General features: G+C 43.3%; 1 protein-coding gene and 1 pseudogene across 1 annotated transcript in view; both read left to right on the top strand.

The window, feature by feature from the left end:
- LOC123990481 overlaps positions 1-23,124 on the top strand; it is a 53,282-nt pseudogene that overhangs the window by 23,836 nt on the left and 6,322 nt on the right.
- The window catches only part of LOC124006284 (neurexin-2-like), a 401,953-nt gene continuing 386,630 nt past the window's right edge, over positions 7,802-23,124 (top strand). The window contains 1 exon segment of the mRNA XM_046316207.1: positions 7,802-8,031. The gene's annotated coding sequence lies outside the window, so the exon portion shown is untranslated.

The raw sequence follows: 23,124 nt of genomic DNA, 5'->3' as shown, positions 1-23,124 counted from the left end.
ACTATGTAAGACTCCATGTAAAAGCGGTTTTAATCATAAGCGACATAACGTATGAATCAACATGGTGGAAACATTTAGTACCAAGACCTGTGTGTACAAATGATGTCTTGATTCCCCCCCCCCCCCCCCATAGCAGAGGATGCTCAAATTATGACTAGTGTTGTTGCGATTGTGGAATAAGATATTCAGAAAACACCATTTAGGAAGTAGAACAGTAAGGGTGCTGATGGTAATATTATGTAACAAAACACACCCCACACACCGGTTCTATTTCCTATTTTAAAAGTGTTTCTCTCTCGTTTTATCTCTTTCGGTGCACATCTTCTGCTTCATAGCCCGTGCACTAACTTTAGCTCTGTTCTGTACTAATTGTTTTGAATCAATCAAGTTGTCTGCAAATGACTTGACTCCTGAGAATGCTGACAAAGTCGTGGTTTGTAACTTTCCTTAACTGCTCACTGTTGATTTTATGATAGATTTGAATTGCTTCCTGCAATTTGGATAAAATGCTCATTCAGCAATCGGTAACATTTTGAAAGTTACCACCAACCCTGTCCTTTTAAACGCTAAAAAGTGACCGACGCGGGGTTTTTACAAGATGGATGTGTAAAGGTACAGTAATACAAGGATCTGTCAGAATTCTGCGCCCCACGCACAATGGTATGGAATATAGTAATAGTTTAATATACTGAACAAAAGTGGAACTGTAACAGTTTCAAAGTGTTGACTGTGTTACAGTTCATATAAGGAAATAGGTCAATTTAAATAAGTTCATTAGACCCTTTTAACTATGGTTTTCACATGACTGGGCAGGGGCACAGCCATGGGTGGGCCTTGGAGGTCATAGGCCCATCCACTGGGGAGTCAGACCCAGCCAGTCAGAATGAGTTTTTTTCCCCCACAAAATAGCTTTATTACAGACAGAAATACTCCTCAGCACCCCTCTCCCCTGATGATCCCCGTAGGTGAAGAAGCTGGAAAGGAGGTCCTGGGTTGACGTGGTCTGCAGTTGTGAGGCTGGTTGGGCGTGCTACCAAATTTCCTAAAATAAGAGCAGGGCTTATATTAGAGACCTCTCTACTTGAACTCTGTGGCATTGTGTTGTGACACAACTGCAAAAAATTAAGTGGCCTTTTATTGTCCCCAGCACAAGGTGCACCTGTGTAATGATCCTGCTGTTTAATCAGCTTCATATACCACACCTGTCAGGTGGATGGATTATCTTGGCAACTGAGAATTGCACACTAACAGGGATGTAAGCAAATGTGGGTGCACAAAAATAAGATTTTTGTGCATATGGAACATTTCTGGCATTTAAAAAAAAAAGTATTTTATTTTATTTATTTGCCAGCAGCATACCACCCTGCATCCCACTGCTGGCTTGCTTCTGAAGCGAAGCAGGGTTGTTCCTGGTCAGTCCCTGGATGGGAGACCACATGCTGATGGAAGTGGTGTTGGACAGCCAGTAGGAGGCACTCTTTCCTCTGGTATAAAAAAATATCCCAATGCCCCAGGGCAGTGATTGGGGACACTTCCCTGTGTAGGGTGCTGTCTTTCGGATGGGATGTTAAACAGGTGTCCTGACTCTTTGAGGTCATTAAAGATCCCATTGCAGTCATTGTAAGAGTATGGGTGTTAACCCCAGTGTCTTGGCTAAATTCCCAATCTGTCCCTCATACCATCACGGTCACTTAATCATCCCCAGCTTACAATTGGCTCATTCATTCCCCCTCCTCTCCCCTGTAACTATTCCCCAGGTCGTTGCTGTAAACGAGAATGTGTTCATTTACCTGGTTAAATTGTTTTATTTCACCTCATGAAACATGAGACTGACACTTTACATGTTGCGTTTTATATTTTTGTTCAGTGGATATTTCAGAGATTGTTATTTGCACTGTACCTCAAGCAAAACCTTTCCAAAACCTATTGCTTAGTTGAACACAAAAGCAATATTTATTTTTTGGGGGGGCATGTTTAGTCATTATCCAAAGCAACTTAGTTAGTGCATTCATCTTCAGATAGGGAGGTGAGACAACCACATCAGTCGTGGTAAGAACATTTTCCTCAAACAAAAAGAAGTGCAGGTTTTATTTGTATGTACTTAAAATAAGATGGATGTCTTATTTAAGATACTCCGTGAAGAGGTGGGGTTGTCTATAAGAAGCCAAGGGTATGCTAGCTATCGAGCAATACATTAGCAATGCCAGTAACAATCCTATCTGTTTTCAGATGTTCCTAAAGATTTAACCTCACAGCAACCACTCATACTCTTCTCCATTCTACCCTGTGGGGTGAGCTGTCACAAAGACTGTTGCAGCCACCTTGCTGTTGAGTGCTGCGAACCAACAAATGTGCCGGTCACGATCCTTCAGTGTGCCTGATATGGTTTAGCCCCTGCACATTCTACATCCGAGGTAAAAGCACACCACTCAATTCACCTCTTTCTTTTACATTCAATCTTTACCTGGATGTCTCAAACTTGGTCTTGGTGCAAATGGACCATACTTTTTTTTTACAGCTTAGTGCAATTAGGTATGGCACTTTGTCAATTTAGTGCATAGCCTATTATCTTTAATCCGTAACTGGTACAAATGAGATATTGGCTCCTGTCCAATCTATTCGAAACGTGACTAGGCGATTAAGATTAAAGTTCTCACTTTTAATTGTTTTACTGTAGACCTCTTGTTGTCCTGTAAGTGCAATACTTGAGGCGTTTCACAAACCGGTATATAAACTCAGCAAAAAAAGAAAGGTCCCTTTTTCAGGATCCAAATAACTTCACAGATCTTCATTGTAAAGGGTTTAACCAATGCTTCCATGCCTGTTCAATGAACCATAAACAATTCATGAACATGCACCCGTGGAACGGTCGTTAAGACACTAACAGCTTACAGACAGTAGGCATTTAAGGTCACAGTTATTGAAACTTAGGACACTAAAGAGGCCTTTCTACTGACTCTGAGAAATACCAAAGGAAAGATGCCCAGGGTCCCTGCTCATCTGCGTGAACGTGCCTTAGGCATGCTGCAAGGAGGCATGAGGACTGCAGATGTGGCCAGGGCAATACATTGCAATGTCCGTACTGTGAGACGCCTAAGATGGCGCTACAGGGAGACAGGACAGACAGCTGACTGTCCTCGTAGTGGCAGACCACGTGTAACAACACCTGCACAGGATTGGGACATCAGAACATCACACCTGAGGGACAGCTACAGGATGGCAACAACAACTGCCCGAGTTACACCAGGAACGCACAATCCCTCCATCAGTGCTCAGACTGTCTGCAATAGGCTGAGAGGGGCTGGACTGAGGGCTTGTAGGCCTGTTGTAAGGCAGGTCCTCACCAGACATCACCAGCAACCACGTCGCCTATGGGCACGAACCCATCGTCGCTGGACCAGACAGGACTGGCAAAAAGTGCTCTTCACTGACGAATCACGGTTTTGTCTCACCGGGGGTGATGGTCGGATTCGCGTTTATCGTCGAAGGAATGAGTGTTACACCGAGGCCTGTACTCTGGAGCGGGATCGAGGTGAAGGTTCCATCATGGTCTGGGGCAGTGTGTCACAGCATCATCGGACTGCCTGCAATGATAACAAGCTCAATCTCAACGCTGTGCGTTACAGGGAAGACATCCTCCTCCTTCATGTGGTACCCTTCCTGCAGGCTCATCCTGACATGACCCTCCAGCATGACAATGTCACCAGCCATACTGCTCGTTCTGTGAGTGATTTCCTGCAAGACAGGAATGTCAGTGTTCTGCCATGGCCAGCGACGAGCCCGGATCTCAATCCCATTGAGCACGTCTGGGACCTGTTGGATCCCCCCTGTGCGTTACAGGGAAGACATCCTCCTCCCTCATATGTCTGGGAATTTGCAGGTGTCTTGGTGGAAAAGTGGGACGACATCTCACAGCAAGAACTGGCAAATCTGGTGCAGTCCATGAGGAGATGCACTGCAGTACTTAATGCAGCTGGTGGCCACACCAGATAATGACTGTTACTTTTTGAGCACCCCCCTGTTCAGGGACACATTATTCAATGTCTGCTATTCACATGTCTGTGGAATTTGTTCAGTTTTGTCTCAGTTGTCGAATCTTGTTGTGTTCATACAAATATTTACATATGTTACGTTTGCTGAAAATAAAGGCAGTTGACAGTGAGGGAACTTCTTTTTTTAATTTGCTGAGTTTAGTTACCATAGTTTTTACAAATGTATTTTTGTTCCATGCAAAGTCTTTTGATATCTGCGGTTCTCCAATATGGCTGATTTGGTGCGCTTAACACAGCAAACCTTTTTCTCTCTCTCCCTAGCAAATTGCAAAGGAAGCACCCGACTCTCTGGAGGATGAAGTGTTTGATGTCCACCTTTTTGAGGTAAGAAGGTTAGGATAATGCAGGGTATATGTGTTGGAATAATCTAGTGTAGAAGACATTAGGAACACCTTCCTAATATTGCGTTGTAACCCCTTTTTTGCCCTCAGTACAGTCTCACTTCGTCGGGTGTGTACTCCACAGGGATGCTGGCCGACATTTGTCTCCAATGCTTCCCACACCTTTGTCAAGGTGGCTGCGTGTCGTCTGGGTGGCGGACCATTCTACACAGGACATTTTTGAGTGTGGCAAAACCCCAGCAGCGCTGCAGTTCTTGACCCACTCAAACCAGTGCGCCGGGCACCTACTCCCTTATCCCGTTCAAAGGCACGTGAATATTTTGTCTTGCCCGTTCACCCTCTGAATGGCACACATACACAATCCATGTCTCGAGGCTTATAAATCCTTCTTTAACCCGTCTCCTCCCCTTAATCTACACTGATTTTTGAAGTGCATTTAACAGGTGACGTCAATCAAGGCATCATTAGCTTACACCAGTCAGTCTGTCATGGAAAGGACCTGTCTCTAATTTTTTTGTACACTGTGTATGTCAACATCTCCTAGTGTGAGCAATGTGCCTGATCAAATGCTCTATCTGCAAGTGTTTTGAAGTAGTCTCTCTACAATTCCTATCTAAAGTCATCCTATTTTTATACTGCAGTTCTCTATTTCCTGAATGAATTTTCTGGTCCACTTACTAGTTAATTTTCACATCAGAATGAAGACCAACATTGACAAGATCACAAACGTTTCCCATGCTGCCAAGCTGAACTTAAATGAGGACCCGACAGCAATGACACTCCGACCATCTGTGTGATAGAAATGATTTTGCTCCTGTTTGGATACACAATGCACGCTAAGAACATTGCAAATTCTCTGACTTTCTCGAATGTCCACATTTTCCCCATGTTTTAGAGCTATTGAACCTGAGGAAGGATTGTGCAACTAACTATATGTTAACTTGCTAATGATACTTTGATTCAGTCATTGCATGTTCTGCTGATTTGTGTATTTATTTTCTGATGAATTAATCCTTCATTCTCTTGGCCATAGTATTATTTGCCCAGAGCTTTCACAGTAGGTAAACCTGGAGTACAGTTTCTCCGCTAGGTGGTGAGGTTTTGTGTCAACACTGCATAGCGTAGGCTACCACTGGGATGTAGCATTCTGTCGTTCTTTCACATTCCCTGTTTTTAGTGTAGCCCTATGTTTGTGTATAACATGTGGGAGTGGATTGTTGATGACAAGGTAAATTGAGGTTCTTTCCTCAGTTAGCCAACCATGTTCATGTTTGATTACATTGTATTGTGGTACAATTTTTAAAAGGCAGAAAGATCTTCTATGGTTTTATATCATAGAATAGAGATGGCATCATGCCCAACTACTTTGGACTTTGCTACCTGTGTACATACAATATGCTGAGGAGTTATTTGTCTCGCTCTGTTACTCCCAAGTGATACTCCCATGAGGGAAGGCAATTAATTTACTCTGAGCAGTGGTTTCTAGGAACTTCAATACATAGCTGAGACGATTCTCTCCGGGATTGTCACACTGTAAAATGTGATAACAGCACAAATATAGGCTACATTTTATACTTATTGCTTAAGGTCCGAGGGGTTGTGGTATATGGCCGATGTACCACAATTAAGGGCTGTTCTTAGGCGCAACCCTGAACACTTATCCGTGGTATATCGGCCATATACCATAAACCCCCGATGTGCCTTATTGAGATTATAAACAGGTTACCAATGTAATTAGAGCGGTAAAAATACATGTTTTGTCATACCCATGGTATATGGTCTGTTTATAAACTGGGTGGTTCATGTCCTGAATGCTGATTGGCTGAAAGCCATGGTTTATCGGTCTGTATACCACGGGTATACTTTATTACTAGTGTAGCCTATAAGCAGATGTAGGCATTGGGTTGTTTTACACTTGCCAATATACCATGGCTAAGGGCTGTATCAGGGCACTCTGTGACGCGTCGTGTGTAAGAACAGGCCTTAGCTGTGGTATATTGGCCATATACCACACTCCCCCGATCCTTATTGCTTAAATATACCACACCTGTCACGCCTTGGTCATTGTATTTTGTGTTTTCGTTATATATTTGGTCAGGCCAGGGTGTGACATGGGTTTATATATTGTATTGGGGTTTGTAGTATTTGGGATTGCGGCTGAGTAGGGGTGTTGTATAGGCTTGGCTGCCTGAGAAGGTTCTCGATCAGTCAGGTGATTCTCGTTGTCTCTGATTGGGAACCGTATTTAGGTAGCCGGGGTTTCACTGTGTATTTCGTGAGTGATTGTTCCTGTCTCTGTGTAGTTTCACCAGATAGGCTGTAAATTAGGTTTCACGTTCCGTTTGTTGTTTTTGTATTTTGTATAGTTATTTCATGTGTCACTTTTTCCATTAAAGTCATGAGTAACCACCACGCTGCATTTCGGTCCGACTCTCTTTCTACAAACGAAGAACGCTGTTACAACACCTGTCAGCCAATAAGCATTCTGGGCTCGAACCACTCAGTTTATAATAGCCTATAATCTATTGCAAAAAACACGACTTAAACATTCTTCATATTTTGTGATAGAGCTTATCAATAATTTTGTCTTTCAAACAGATTCCAATTTAGAGCATTTTGTTGTTGGACTTTAGTAGATATTCAGTTTGAGAAGTAATGTTTAGTACTTTTGTGCTGTCTTTTATTTGAACCACTCATTTTGCAAACTTGTAACCTTCAGGTGTTGCTGGCACTCCTGTCAACTTCCAATTTGGTAGGCTGAGGATTTGTCACCATAGTAACTCTACCTCTTGCATCCTGTAGGCATTTACTGGCCTGTGAAAACTGAAGCCATCTCACAATGGCTAGTCCTATTTATATTGTGGTCGTTTTTTTAAAATAACGCAAGCAAGGTTATTATTGAGGGAGATGTCCAAACCCGTATGATGTTGTCACACTGCATTAACAGCTTTATGGAGCTGAGAGAGAAAATAAAGGGCTTGGATTAGGTCCAAGGCCAGTTATCATGTGTGCAGCGTTTATACACATGAGAGCAGACTATTTAGCATGTGAAATAGGGTATATAATAGCCTCAAATATATATATATTTTTAAAAGCACTTGGTAAGTTATACACCCGAAATGCTCAGAAGGTCCCCCCCACCATTACACCTGTCCTCGAATTGACTATTTAATCAATCAAATTCGGTGAAAACCATCACTAAAATGTCCCAATTATGTCGCTATGTATTTGACAGGGTAATGAGAAAAGATGGGCCTACAGGTTCAACCCAATACGTTTGTGATTGTCCTCCATGGCAATGCACATGTACATTTCATTGGGAGTGCACATGATTGGTCAACTACCGTTGACCGCGCCCTCAACCCAATACCGAACCATCAGCACCGCTGAGTCGGGGGGGAGTGATGATTCTGCTGCTGTCTTCAATGCGGTGGAGGAAGACAACTATTGTCTAATGCGGGGATTCCGGGGGTTCATAACGGCACGTCTTTCCAGAAGACGAAGAAGTCTGCAGCGTTTCACCTACATGCTCTATTTTAAATATTCAAAACCTCTGGAATTCTGCCGCGAACTCCGGGATAATTCTAACAAACCACGTTGTCTGTGTATCGGGTGTTGGAGTACAGAATAATGGCCAGGTAAGACCACTGAACATTTCCATGGGGAATGACCTCCTATAAAGAAACATTTAAATATTGGTTCAGGTGTTTATAGTAGAGGTTGTTCCCCTAGACTCCCCGACCCCCGTGGTATGGCTTTGCAGTTGCCTAGGCTATGGACCTCGCTATCATCAGACCTGTGATTGTCTGCACCAGCCTACAATAATAATGTTGCTGCTTTCCAATCGACATAAATAATCGACTGTCGTCAAGTAATAAGAAACGCGTTATGTTTATGCTATAAATGAGTGCTTCTCGGAGTCATTCGGTTTCTTTCTGCATTGTCTGGGTTACAGCAGCATCAATTGAGGGGAGAGGATAGTCAAAATCCTATAGGGGAGAGGATACATTCGTATTACTACATGGGTAGTACAAGTGGCTTGGCAATATTTCCCGCAGGGATAGCTTGTTTGTTGGCTCACATCACGCAATGATGAATGGTGTGAATTAGACTTTATTACTAGCTTAGCCTATAAGTAGATGTAGGCATTGGGTCGTTTAACACTTGACAACTATTGTCAAGGTGGTGCTCAGTATAACTATTGTCAAGGTGGTGCTCAGTGTAACTATTGTCAAGGTGGTGCTCAGTGTAACTATTGTCAAGGTGGTGTGGTACTCAGTGTAACTATTGTCAAGGTGGTGCTCAGTGTAACTATTGTCAAGGTGGTGCTCAGTGTAACTATTGTCAAGGTGGTGCTCAGTGTAACTATTGTCAAGGTGGTGCTCAGTATAACTATTGTCAAGGTGGTGCTCAGTGTAACTATTGTCAAGGTGGTACTCAGTGTAACTATTGTCAAGGTGGTACTCAGTGTAACTATTGTCAAGGTGGTACTCAGTGTAACTATTGTCAAGGTGGTGCTCAGTGTAACTATTGTCAAGGTGGTACTCAGTGTAACTATTGTCAAGGTGGTACTCAGTGTAACTATTGTCAAGGTGGTACTCAGTGTAACTATTGTCAAGGTGGTACTCAGTGTAACTATTGTCAAGGTGGTGCTCAGTGTAACTATTGTCAAGGTGGTGCTCAGTATAACTATTGTCAAGGTGGTGCTCAGTGTAACTATTGTCAAGGTGGTGCTCAGTATAACTATTGTCAAGGTGGTGCTCAGTGTAACTATTGTCAAGGTGGTGCTCAGTATAACTATTGTCAAGGTGGTGCTCAGTGTAACTATTGTCAAGGTGGTGCTCAGTATAACTATTGTCAAGGTGGTGCTCAGTGTAACTATTGTCAAGGTGGTGCTCAGTATAACTATTGTCAAGGTGGTGCTCAGTGTGTCTCAGTGTAACTATTGTCAAGGTGGTGCTCAGTGTAACTATTGTCAAGGTGGTGCTCAGTATAACTATTGTCAAGGTGGTGCTCAGTGTAACTATTGTCAAGGTGGTGCTCAGTATAACTATTGTCAAGGTGGTGCTCAGTGTAACTATTGTCAAGGTGGTGCTCAGTGTAACTATTGTCAAGGTGGTGCTCAGTGTAACTATTGTCAAGGTGGTGCTCAGTGTAACTATTGTCAAGGTGGTGCTCAGTGTAACTATTGTCAAGGTGGTGCTCAGTGTAACTATTGTCAAGGTGGTGCTCAGTGTAACTATTGTCAAGGTGGTGCTCAGTGTTGTAGATGAGGCACAGCTCCTCCATTTTAATGACAGTTATGTAATTTTGTCACGTTTGTTTCCTCTGGAATTAAATAAGCTACTGATCCAGCCATTGGCTACACACACACACTCCATAGTCGCAGTCCACCTGGGGGCATCTCCCGGTCTCTGGAAAGGTAACTGAACTTAAACGCAACAAGGTCACTCCAGACTTCTGGCGGCGCATGTTATCTTCTCTCCACCCCAACGCCTTGCCAGATGAGGGTAACACACCATCGACACCTTACTTTCAGCCGGTAGAGGTACCCTAGGTCAGGTTTTCCAAAACTTGGGCCTGGAGCCTCCCCTGGGTGCACATTTTGGTTTATGCCCTAGCACTACACAGCTGATTGAATTAACCAACTTATTATTAAGCTTTGATTATCTGAATCAGCTGTGTAGTGTTAGGGCAAAAACCAAAACATTCACCCGGGGGGGGGGGGGGCAGGCAACAAGCACTGTAAAGTACTTAATTGTTACCGAGATATGATTAGATATTGAGATAAAAACGGCTGCATTGCAACTTTAATGAAGTAGCATCATCACACCTGGACCTCACACCCCAGTGGACAAACTTATCCAGGGTGGGTCACAGCAGAGACACACTGACAGCAACAGTGGGCCTCACTCACTCGTACAATCAGGTCCAAAGTTATTGTCACCCTTCATAAAGACGAGGGAAAATGACGGTAGAAAATACATAAATAAAATACTGAGCTATATTTTATGCAAAAGATGTTTAAAAAATATTATTTTATACTAATACAATCGCTCAAAAAAATAGATTGTGTACATATTAGTAGGCACCTTAAAGCTTCTTCTAAATCAATCCAAAATATTCAATCTGCATGAAGCTTTTACTTTGTGTTGTGGATTTCCATGGCTTCCTGTTTCACTGGGGTATACAGATGAGGTAACGCATGTAAAATCCCTTTGTCATCCGTCACCATGGGAAAAGGCAAAGAGCTCACAAATAGAGACAAATGTTGTTGACCTTCATCCGGCAATGGGTACAAAAAAACATTGCAAAAACATACCACTTACGGCAACATTTAGTCCGTTTTAAAACCACTGGAACAGGAGTAAACTTGCCTAGTATTGGACGTATGTTGTCCCCACACACAGTGAGGAAAGATGGTCCGGAAGGCAAAGAAAAATTGAAGAATTACAGAACTTGGTCACATCGTCTGGATGCCAAATCTACAATTAAACACCACCTCCATGCCAATAGCCTCTTTGGAAGGGTTGCCAGGGGGAAAAAAAGCCTTTATCGAGAGCAACCAATAAATGTTAATGCCTGGAGTTTTCTCAACGGCATTGGCACTTGAATTGGAACCGGTGCTGTGGTCAGAGGACACCAAAATAGGGCTCTTTGACCATGCACACCAGTGGTGGGTTTGGTGTTGAAACAAGGATGTGTGTGCATACAGTAAATAAGCTCATACCTACTGTAAAATATGGTGGTGGATTAAAAAAAAAAATGTTATGGGGCTATTTTGCTTCCACTTGTCCTGGGGCTCTTGTTAAAGGCACCCTTCGTAGGAAGTTGACACCCCTATTTTGGCATGATTCCCGGCCGAGAGCGAAAATGCTCGACACAGGCTTAATACATCTGGGAGTGTGGAGTGTGAGCGTAGTTGTGGTTTCAGAGTGGAGAGAAACAACTAATAGGGCAATGACAACTTTGAGTGAGTGTAGCTAACCTTATCTAGCTAGCTATCGTGCTAACCTTATTTAGCTATCTTTAAAAATAAATGTTTTAACCACGCAGTATTCAAAAGATTAGCCAGCTGGCTCTGGCTTCTTCTGGAGCTGGATTTGTCTTCGGGCAGAGACGCTGAGACTTATATGCCAAGCAAAAACCAACGACACATTTAATTGAAGAACGATGGCGCCAACAGCACAAACTGCGTGTTCACTGTAAATGTGTTGGAAATTGTTCAAAGTAGTCCTTGTGCATAAAGTTGTATGGTTTCTTTAACTTTGGGGGAAAAAAACTGTGCCACAGATGGATAGGGGAAACTGGTATTTTTTAAACTTTGGCATCTGTTGTGATCTCCAACGTTTTGGCGTCTACCATAAATTGCGGTTGCGAATCCGCCATAGAAAAAGTGAATATGGATAATTAGACATATTACATTGTAATGGACAAGGTGTGACCTTTGGTAGGTCATGATGCATGCCGCTCAATGATATGCAACAGCACCCTGAGCGGACGAAACACCAATACAAATGTAACAACGGCACAATGAAATGCAGTAGATAAACAGGTAACTTGCGTTTTCTTTTTGTGCTGCCTTTGCATTATAGACTAGACACTTGTTGTGAAGTAGTGCTTTCTAGCCGCACCAATCAAAGCAAAACTTTAGTGTTCAAAACCATTCATCTTGGGGTGACAGGGGAGGCAGTGTTGAAAAATGCAATCATATCATTCAATTATTATTTATAAAATGTTCATTATATATTTTTTGTGAAAATTAGCCAATGGATTATGATTATTGTCTGGTTAAAAAAGTGGACGTGCAACATTTTGTACATCCAATTTTTATTTGCTCCATGGCTTAGGCGCCCAAGTGGAAGTAGAAAGGCTGTTTGGCTCAGCTCAGTCGCGAATCGCGAAGAAGGAGATCTTTGTAGGTGTTTTTGATCAAAAAGCAATGCCATGCTGGTGGGTGGGAGGTAACATTCAAATAAAACCCAGTCCTGAAAAGAAACGTAGTCTGAAAAGTATTTGCACATCATCTCATTTGAGGAAACTTTATGGCATTGACACGGATTTCCCACTTCAAGGCCAAATATATCGTATTTTGACTTAAACGATGACTCATTGACTTAAATCGTTATGCAACATCATGGTTAAGCTTTGGCCATCGTCTTTCAGCTTAAAGAAGTGGATTTTCGTGGCTGTTACTTTCAGGTCAACGGAGTCATGAACTCTACGAGGGTACCAAGACATTTTAGCCCAAAACCTGGTTGACTCTGCCAGGAAGCTGAACATTGGCTTCAAGTGGATCTTCCAGCAAGACAATAACCCCAAGCACACATCAAAATCCACAAAGACATGGTTAATTGACCACAAAATCAACATTTTGCAACCGTCATCTCAGTCTCCAGAATTGAACCCCAATGAAAACCTATGTTTTGAATTGAAGAGGGAAATCCCTAAGCGCAGACGAAGGAGAACAAGGATCTGGAAAGGTTCTGTATGGAGGAATAATCAAGATCCCTCCCAATGTGTTCTACAATCTCATAAAAACATTTTAGACAACATCTCTATGCCATTATCCTTGCAAGAGGTCAGTGCTGGAATATTTTAAATGGGTGCCAATCATTTTGACTTTTTGTTGTTGATGTATTTAATACTTGTAAAACCAAATGAATTTATCTGAGCAATTGTATTAGTATAAAATAATATAAAGCAAGAACTGGTTTTTAGACATTTTTGCACATGTATTAAAAGCTAAAAACAGACAACTCATTTACATAAGTAGGTGCATCCTGTTTCCATGGATCATCCTTGAGATGTTTCTACAACCTGATTGGAGTCAACCTGTGGTAAATTCAATTGATTGGACATGATATGGAAAGGCACACACCTCTCTATATAAGGTCCCACAGTTGACAGCGCATGTCAGAGCAAAAACCGAGCCATAAGGTCTAAGGAATTGTCCTTAGAGCTCCGAAACAGGATTGTGTCGAGGTACAGATGTGGGGAAGGGTACCCAAAAATGTCTGCAGCATTGAAGGTCCTCAAATCAAAGTTTTTTTGTACTGTTAAAAACCGCTTGCCGTGCAGTAGAGAGAAAATTATATGACTGGGGTGGCTGGGGTCTTTGATAATTGTTAGGGCCTTCCTCTGGCACCGCCTGGTGTAGAGGTCTTGGATGGCAGGCAGTTTAGCCCCAGTGATATACTTGGCCATATGCACTACCCTTTGTAGTGCCTTGCGGTCAGAGGCCGAGCAATTAGACTGTAGATTAGGTTAGACTGTAAACTCTCCTTCCAGACCCATATCAAACATCTCCAATCCAAAGTTAAATCTAGAATTGGCTTCCTATTTCACAACAAAGCATACTTCACTCATGCTGCCAAACATACCCTTGTAAAACTGACCATCCTACCAATCCTCGACTTCGGCGATGTCATTTACAAAATAGCCTCCAATACCCTACTCAACATATTGGATGCAGTCTATCACAGTGCAATCTGTTTTGTCACCAAAGCCCCATATACTACCCACCATTGCGACCTGTACGCTCTCGTTGGCTGGCCCTCGCTTCATACTCGTCACCAAACCCACTGGCTCCATGTCATCTACAAGACCCTGCTAGGTAAAGTCCCCCCTTATCTCAGCTCGCTGGTCACCATAGCATCTCCCACCTGTAGCACACGCTCCAGCAGGTATATCTCTCTAGTCACCCCCAAAACCAATTCTTTCTTTGGCCGCCTCTCCTTCCAGTTCTCTGCTGCCAATGACTGGAACGAACTACAAAAATCTCTGAAACTGGAAACATTTATCTCCCTCACTAGCTTTAAGCACCAACTGTCAGATCAGCTCACATATTACTGCACCTGTACATAGCCCACCTATAATTTAGCCCAAACAACTACCTCTTTCCCCACTGTATTTATTTTATTTATTTATTTATTTATTTTTCTCCTTTGCACCCCATTATTTTTAAGTACTTCAACAAAGTACTGAGAAAAGAGTCTGAATACTTATGTAAATGTGATATTTAATGAACAAACATTTTTTTTAATCTGTTTTTGCTTTGTCAATTTTAGGCATTGTGTGTAGATTGATGAGGAACATTTTGTATTTAATAAATTTTAGGATAAGGCTGTAATGTCGCAAAATGTGGAAAAAGTCAAGGGTTCTGAATACTTGGAACTTCCAGACACTGCCAGACTAGCTTCTATGATGATCAATAAGATTTGCAGAATGATTAAATGTTATGTATTTATTTATTTATTTATTAGCCCTTTTTCTCCACAATTTCGTGGTATCCAATTGGTAGTTAGTCTTGTCTCATTGCTGCAACTCCCGTACGGACTCGGGAGAGGCCAAGGTCGAGAGCCGTGCATCCTCTGAAACACAACCCAACCAAGCTGCACTGGTACTTGACACAATGCCCATTAACCCTCCCCTAACCTGGACGACGCTGGACCTATTGTGCGTCGCCCAATGGGTCTCCCGGTCGCGTCCGGCTGCGACAGAGCCTGGACTGGAACCCAGAATCTCTAGTGGCACAGCCTTACACCCATGCGCCACTCGGGAGGCCTTAAATGTTATGTTTAAATAGCTTACAGATATGTTTTGTTTGATTTGTGTTTTTGAAATCCGTCTTGATGGACCATCTGATTAGTGGCCGAGTGTAGCCTGCAGCTCGGATCATCAGACCAGTTCAAGCAGAGGCTACCTCTTTTTCACTATCTGATACTCATGCCGATGGACAGAAAGGAAGCTTCTTATTCCCGCTACAATGATATTCTTTCTTTAGCCATTTATAAACAATCATATCTCTTTTTAGGAGAGAGGCCTGGCCAGGAGGGCAGCTTGAGTATTACAAACAACACAACAATCCCTTTATCTGGACATATCATAAAACAGCCATATAGATGATGTGAGGACGTGGCTCTGGTAGAGGTCAGTGTAACTGTTGGATTTGTGAAGGAACATTTTACGACAGATTCTTTGCCCGAGGTTCATTCTCTTCCTTACAGTCCACTAATGACATATCTTCTTGCCCAGTGCAAGTGTTTTAATTGCCGGGAGAAGGGTGCAAATGAACAGTCTAGACGTGACAGAGATGACCTTGTAATTGTCTTAGATGGCCAGTGGCAATCGACATCTTGATGGGAATGAGTTTAGTCTAAGGAGCAGGAGGAAAGAATAAGCTTATTTTCATTAGTCTCTTACTCGGTTGCCGTACAGCAAATCCAAGCAATAGCAAAACACTCTGCTTCCTTATTTACATTCATCCCTATCTAAACGCTTGTGAAAGGGGGGTGGCTGCTCTGCTCAGTGGCTATGGTATCTCATTTCAGCACTGCACTTGTGGACAGCGAATGACTGCCCCAGCTCTTGAACAAAGCTTTCAGCACCAGTTGTATGTGGAAAGCTGCTAGATGTCTTTACCAACCTAAGGATGTTAGTGCATTGAACACTGTGCCATCTGTTGTCTTAAGGAACATGGCTGCTTCATAATGCCAGAGCTGTTATGCTGTAGAGCTGATTTGATCACAGCCTTCATCTGACTAATGGTTTCTGCTGTATGTATAATAAGGAAAACCGAGCGTTGGACTGTTGCCATAGAGGGATTTTTCATTTTTTAGGAGAGTTTTAGAAATGATTGTTATCTCTCAAACTACTCTGGTATGCGATATACACCGTTTTCAACATGTGTATTCTTGATGTTAATTTTCTGACGGCTCTAGAAAATCAACTGTGATGCAGCAATATTTGGTTTGTAGGTAGATTTGATTCTCGACAAGAATTATTTCAGTCAAAGCTTACCAGTCAATATGCAATAGGGGGGGTGACAAGGTGTAGGGCTCTAGATAATGATGAGCCCAATTGGAGATGACATGCGTGTGGTTTGTGTTGTGTTTGTGTGTGTGTTGATGGGGTTATAGACACTGTGGTGCCCTGGCTTGGGTCTCTCGCGCCATCATGCCCCGCCAAGGTCGTGTCCACAGACTGAGCATAGTGGCCCTGGCCCGCTGCACTCCTGGCCCTGTAAAAGAAATGGGGCTTGCCCGGAGAGCACTGCTGCTTTTAATCAGGCCTGATGCGTGACTCAGCCAGCTGCACATACAGCCAAACTGGGATCGCTTCCCTGGATGATGAAGAGGAAAAAAGGTCACTGTTGAGATATTTGTTTCTCTCTACACCTTCAGGGACCCCTGCTTTATTTATTTCATTCTGGGAGTTTGTCTCTGTTGAACTTTGCTTACTAACTGGACTGAGTTGCTAAATCCCCTTAGTCCCCAGTGCACAAGGAAATGCAAGGCGTTATGTTGAAGAGAGCAGTGCAGAGTCCGGAGGGCCTTGTCACCAACAAAACACTATTGGTTAAAATCCCATGTGGGTCACTGCGCTGTTCTCTTGAGGAACCACTTAAGGTCGATTGTATTTGTATCCAGAAGGATAATGTTACAATCCAGGAGTGGAAATTGGAGATGACTGAACAAAACAAGCTGCGTTATAATAGAGGTGAACGATGCGGAGTATCTGATTGGTACCTATTAGAAACAGGAAATTACAGCCCAAAATATCTGCCAGTACTTGCGAATCCTGAGGGGCTGCTAAGATGCCACATAGGCGGAACATAGGTTGGAGAATAGAGAGAGCTGGAGAATAGAGAGAGCAAGATAGCTGGAGAATAGAGAGAGCTGGAGAATAGAGAGAGCTGGAGAATAGAGAGAGCTGGAGAATAGAGAGAGCTGGAGAATAGAGAGAGCTGGAGAATAGAGAGAGCGGGAGAATAGAGAGAGCTGGAGAATAGAGAGAGCAAGAGAGCTGGAGAATAGAGAGAGAGCAAGAGAGCTGGAGAATAGAGAGCTGGAGAATAGAGAGAGCTGGAGAATAGAGAGAGCTGGAGAATAGAGAGAGCTGGAGAATAGAGAGAGCTGGAGAATAGAGAGAGCTGGAGAATAGAGAGAGAGAGCAAGAGAGAGAATAGAGAGAGCTGGAGAATAGAGAGAGCTGGAGAATAGAGAGAGAGCAAGAGAGCTTTAGAATAGAGAGAGAGGGAGAACAGAGAGAGCGGGAGAATAGAGAGAGCAGGAGAATAGAGAGAGCTGGAGAATAGAGAGAGCAAGAGAGCGGGAGAATAGAGAACTGGAGAATAGAGAGAGCAAGAGAGCTGGAGAATAGAGAGAGCAATAGAGCTGGAGAATAGAGAGAGCAAGAGATCTGGAGAATAGAGAGAGCGGGAGAATAGAGAGAGCGGGAGAATAGAGAGAGCTGGAGAATAGAGAGAGGGAGAATAGAGAGAGCTGGAGAATAGAGAGAGCTGGAGAATAGAGAGAGAAAGAGAGCTGGAGAATAGAGAGAGCGGGAGAATAGAGAGCGCAAGAGAGCTGGAGAATAGAGAGAGCTGGAGAATAGAGAGCGCAAGAGAGCTGGAGAATAGAGAGAGCGGGAGAATAGAGAGAGCGGGAGAACAGAGAGAGCGGGAGAACAGAGAGAGCGGGAGAATAGAGAGAGCTGGAGAATAGAGAGCGCAAGAGAGCTGGAGAATAGAGAGAGCTGGAGAATAGAGAGAGCTGGAAAAATAGAGAGCGCAAGAGAGCTGGAGAATAGAGAGAGCTGGAGAATAGAGAGAGCTGGAAAAATAGAGAGCGCAAGAGAGCTGGAGAATAGAGAGAGCTGGAGAATAGAGAGAGCTGGAGAATAGAGTGAGCAGGAGAATAGAGAGAGCGGGAGAATAGAGAGAGCGGGAGAATAGAGAGAGCGGAAGAATAGAGAGAGCTGGAGAATAGAGAGAGAGCTGGAGAATAGAGAGAGCTGGAAAAATAGAGAGCGCAAGAGAGCTGGAGAATAGAGAGAGCTGGAGAATAGAGAGAGCTGGAGAATAGAGTGAGCGGGAGAATAGAGTGAGCGGGAGAATAGAGAGAGCTGGAGAATAGAGTGAGCGGGAGTATAGAGAGAGCTGGAGAATAGAGAGAGCTGGAGAATAGAGAGAGCTGGAGAATAGAGAAAGCGGGAGAATAGAGAGCGCAAGAGAGCTGGAGAATAGAGTGAGCGGGAGAATAGAGAGAGCGGGAGAATAGAGAGAGCGGGAGAATAGAGTGAGCGGGAGAATAGAGAGAGCGGGAGAATAGAGAGAGCGGGAGAATAGAGAGAGCGGGAGAATAGAGAGAGCGGGAGAATAGAGAGAGCTGGAGAATAGAGAGAGCTGGAGAATAGAGTGAGCGGGAGTATAGAGAGAGCTGGAGAATAGAGAGAGCGGGAGAATAGAGAGAGCTGGAGAATAGAGAGCTGGAGAATAGAGAGAGCGGGAGAATAGAGAGAGCGGGAGAATAGAGAGAGCGGGAGAATAGAGAGAGCGGGAGAATAGAGAGAGCTGGAGAATAGAGAGAGCTGGAGAATAGAGTGAGCGGGAGTATAGAGAGAGCTGGAGAGCGGGATAATAGAGAGAGTTGGAGAATAGAGAGAGCTGGAGAATAGAGAGAGCGGGAGAATAGAGAGCGCTAGAGAAAGAGAGCGGGAGAATAGAGAGCGCAAGAGAGCGGGAGAATAGAGAGAGCGGGAGAATAGAGAGAGCGCAAGAGAGCTGGAGAATAGAGAGAGCTGGAGAATAGAGAGAGCTGGAGAATAGAGAGAGCTTGAGAATAGAGAGCTCGAGAATAGAGAGAGCTCGAGAATAGAGAGAGCTGGAAAATAGAGAACGCAAGAGAGCTGGAGAATAGAGAGAGCTGGAGAATAGAGAGAGGCCGGTCTGATTTATTGTCGTCAGAGCTTGTGCTTCTCAGGATGTGGCAACACATTGGACATGAGAGTGTGTGGCTCTCTGGGAGTAGCCCATGTTTAAATTAGATGAAAGATATGCTAGGTACAACACCTGTTGTATTGAGTCAGTCTGTTTGTCTCGACCAGTAACAAATCCATAAGCCGATGCAGTGAGCATTGTAAGATGCTTCTTCTTCCAGGAAGTTTAGATGGCAAACTCCTGCGTGAGTTTGTACATGCATTTAGCCCAGGCGTTGTGGTGAACTCGACGCATGTTTGTTTATTACATGGTTATTGCGCGTCACCATGAGTTGTGTGATTGGCTGATAATGAAACGCAATAGTCGGAGGACTATGTGTGAACTTACAGGGTGTTCCTAGAGGGCAAAGCTGTCCTATCTCGGTTAAGCTCCCACACTGGGAAGTGTAAAGTTACATTGCGACTGTCTGTATTTCCGCTGATACATCACTGTTACTGTGTGACCGACAGGAGGGCAGAATACTCCAACTGTGCTGTTAAACAAAATGTGCCCAGTGTAGTCCATGCCCTTAGAGATATAAAACAGGATACCAGCCTGTCAGGATAATACATTATGCAGGTACCCGGTAGTCCATGGAAACAAATGGCAACCCCAACAGAAAGGCACCAGTGTTGGCCCACTGCTGTAAAGCACATTTAAATCAAATCAAATAAAATAAAAATAAAATAAAAACATTTAAAGTATCCATCAGTACTCTGTTGTTAGGGACGGTCACACTGGGGATCATATGTATTAAAGCCAAGGCAAACACAGCCATTATTCAATAAAGACTCCTACTTATCTGGCTGAAGGCAGGAGGAAAATGGGTCTGTAGGAGAAAGACATGATTAAAGGAAAAGGAGTCGGCGAAAGGATTCACCTATTACAAAAACAAGGTAAGATGGGGGTAAAAAAAGATCAGTTTCTTCCCCAGTGCCTCTTGCTTATCGTGTCACATTGACCAGACCTGAGATTTACGTGGGTGCAATCGGTCAGTGAGTGATGCATCAGGCAACATGTAGATCTGGAGATGTTTAGCAGCTGTCTGGGTGTCCATCCATCACACCGCTCTGTGTTGGGCCCAGGCACCACACCTGTCACACTCGGATGACCCACTGACTCGTGAGCGGGGCCTGTGCTGGTAAACACTGAAGCACACTCATTTATTTCAATTCACACTGTCTGTCTCTGCAGGCTTTCCTCCTGGGAGAGCGACTCATGCTGATTTGGTATAGTGTACGCACAGAGAATTCCATCTCTATGCCGCATTGCAAAAAAATACTTGTGCCCTCGCCTTAGGCTGCCTCTGCTATAGCAGCTTGTCTCGAGTGTTTTCCTGCCTATATGTAGATCCTCTGTAGCACATCGATGTCAAGGCTCATTGATCCCATGCGAGGCTCTCAGATCCTGGCTAAGATGTCGTAGCCCCAGGCTCACCCCAGCTGTTTTGGTACAGAGCTCTGAGGAGGGGATGTGTGAGGAGATGAGGGTTATTTGGCCCTCTGCCTGTTCTCTCCCCCTTTTGTCTGGAGGCTTGATAACATCCCACAAAGTCCCAGGCAAACTTCTCGTTAGGAATAGTGAGGGAGAGATGTATGCTTGTGAAAATACAGTGCGCTCCAAAAGTATTGGGACAGTGACACATTTTTTGTTGTTGTATTGGCTCTGTACTCCAGCACTTTGGATTTGAAATGATACAATGACTATGAGGTCAAAGTGCAGACTGTCAGCTTTAATTTGAGGTTATTTTGATCCATATCGGGTGAACTGTTTAGAAATGATAGCACTTTTTGTACGTAGTCCCTCTGTCACGCCCTGACCTTAGAGCTTTTTATGTCTCTATTTTGGTTTGGTCAGGGTGTGATTTGGGTGGGCATTCTATGTTCTTTTTTCTATGTTTTTGTATTTCTTTGTTTTGGCCGGGTATGGTTCTCAATCAGGGACAGCTGTCTATCGTTGTCTCTGATTGGGAAATGTACTTAGGTAGCTTTGTCCCACATGGTTTTTGTGGGTAGTTGTTTTCTGTTTAGTGTTTTGCACCTAACAGTACTGTTTCGGTTTCGTTTATTCACTTTGTCATTTTTGTTTCAGTGTTCTGTTTAATAAAAAGTCATGAACATTTACCACACTGCTCTTTGGTCCGATTCCTCCTCTTCAGAAGACGACACCCGTACACCATCTATTTTAGGGGACCAGAAGTATTTATTTAAATTTACTTACAGTTGAAGTGGGAAGTTTACATACACTTAAGTTGGAGTCATTACAACTCGTTTTTCAACCACTCCACACATTTCTTGTTAACAAACTATAGTTTTGGCAAGTCGGTTAGGTCATCTACTTTGTGCATGACACAAATCATTTTTCCAACAGTTGTTTGCAGACATATTATTTCACTTCACTGTATCACAATTCCAGTGGGTCAGAAGTTTACATACACTAAGTTGACTGTGCCTTTAAACAGCTTGTAAAATTCCAGAAAACAATGTAATGGCTTTAGAAGCTTCTGATAGGCTAATTGACATAATTTGAGTTAATTGGAGGTGTACCTGTGGATGTATTTCAAGGCCTACCTTCAAACTCATTGCCTCTGCTTGACATCATGGGAAGATCAAAAGAAATCAGCCAAGACCTCAGAAGAAATTGTAAACCTCCACAAGTCTGGTTCATCCTTGGGAGCAATTTCCAAACACCTGAAGGTACCACGTTCATCTGTACAAACAATAGTACGCAAGTATAAACACCATGGGACCACGCAGCCATCATACCGCTCAGGAAGGAGACGGGTTCTGTCTCCTAGAGATGAACGTACTTTGGTGCAAAAAGTGCAAATCAATCTCAGAACAACAGCAAAGGACCTTGTTAAAATTATGGAAGAAACCAGTACAAAAGTATCTATATCCACAGCAAAACAAGTCCTATATCGACATAAACAGAAAGGCTGCTCAGCAAGGAAGAAGCCACTGCTCCAAATCCGCCAAAAAAAACAGACTACGGTTTGCACATGGAGACAATGATCGTACTTGATCGTACAATGATCGTACAAAAATAATAGAACTGTTTGGCCATAATGACCATCGTTATGTTTGGACTGAAAAAGAGGGAGGCTTGGAAGCTGAAGAACACCATCCCAATCGTGAAGCACATGGGTGGCAGCATCATGTTGGGGGATTGATTTGCTGTAGGAGGGACTGGTGGACTTCACAAAATAGATGGCATCATGAGGATGGAAAATGTTGTTATGTTGAAGCGAAATCTCCAGACATCAGTCGGGAAGTTCAAGCTTGGTCGCAAATGGACAACGTCAACAAAAATTCACTTTCCCAATACTTTTGGAGCTCAGTGTATAACACAATAGTGACTTAATGAAGAAATGACGGAGTCATTAAAAAAACACAGTAGTAAAATCTTTGTTTTGATTTGACTTACTCTGCTTCTAGGAGCTGGACACGGTTCTGCTTTCTGTTACATGTTTTAGAGGATGAAATTACACTTTTCACTCATTCATAATGTTCTTTGTGTGTGACGTGTTGGAGGATGCTTCTAAGGAGATCTCTGCAATTCACCACGGAATGTATTTCCAAACAATTCCTTTTCAGAATGCCTGTTCACGTAGTTGGGCAATTAGCATATCCTGAATTCGGTGCTGAAGTGGACATTTTGAGAGCTGTGCAATTTTGGTTGAGTTTCACTGCGAGAACTACTGCATTGATCTCTGATACCTGCACATCATAGCTATTTTCTGGTGTGGTGAGTGTGCATTAGTATATGCGTTTTGACAGTAATTGTCATTATTTTCTCGACTACTCCCAGTGTGCACTACTTCACAGCTATGCTTCAGTGTGATTAAGAAAGCAGAGTTATTCTGCAAGATGTGCTACAGTAAGTTCTCTGAGTTATTCCGTAAAGGGGCTTGACCTATCTTTGCCGGTTTGTGAACAGGAATCACATTAAGGGTGGTTTGCCAGGTCGA

This window comes from Oncorhynchus gorbuscha, linkage group LG02, assembly GCF_021184085.1.
Source record: "Oncorhynchus gorbuscha isolate QuinsamMale2020 ecotype Even-year linkage group LG02, OgorEven_v1.0, whole genome shotgun sequence".
NCBI lineage: Eukaryota > Metazoa > Chordata > Actinopteri > Salmoniformes > Salmonidae > Oncorhynchus > Oncorhynchus gorbuscha.
The sequence above is the reverse complement of the archived record's forward strand: the minus strand, read 5'-3'. Positions and strand labels throughout refer to the sequence as shown.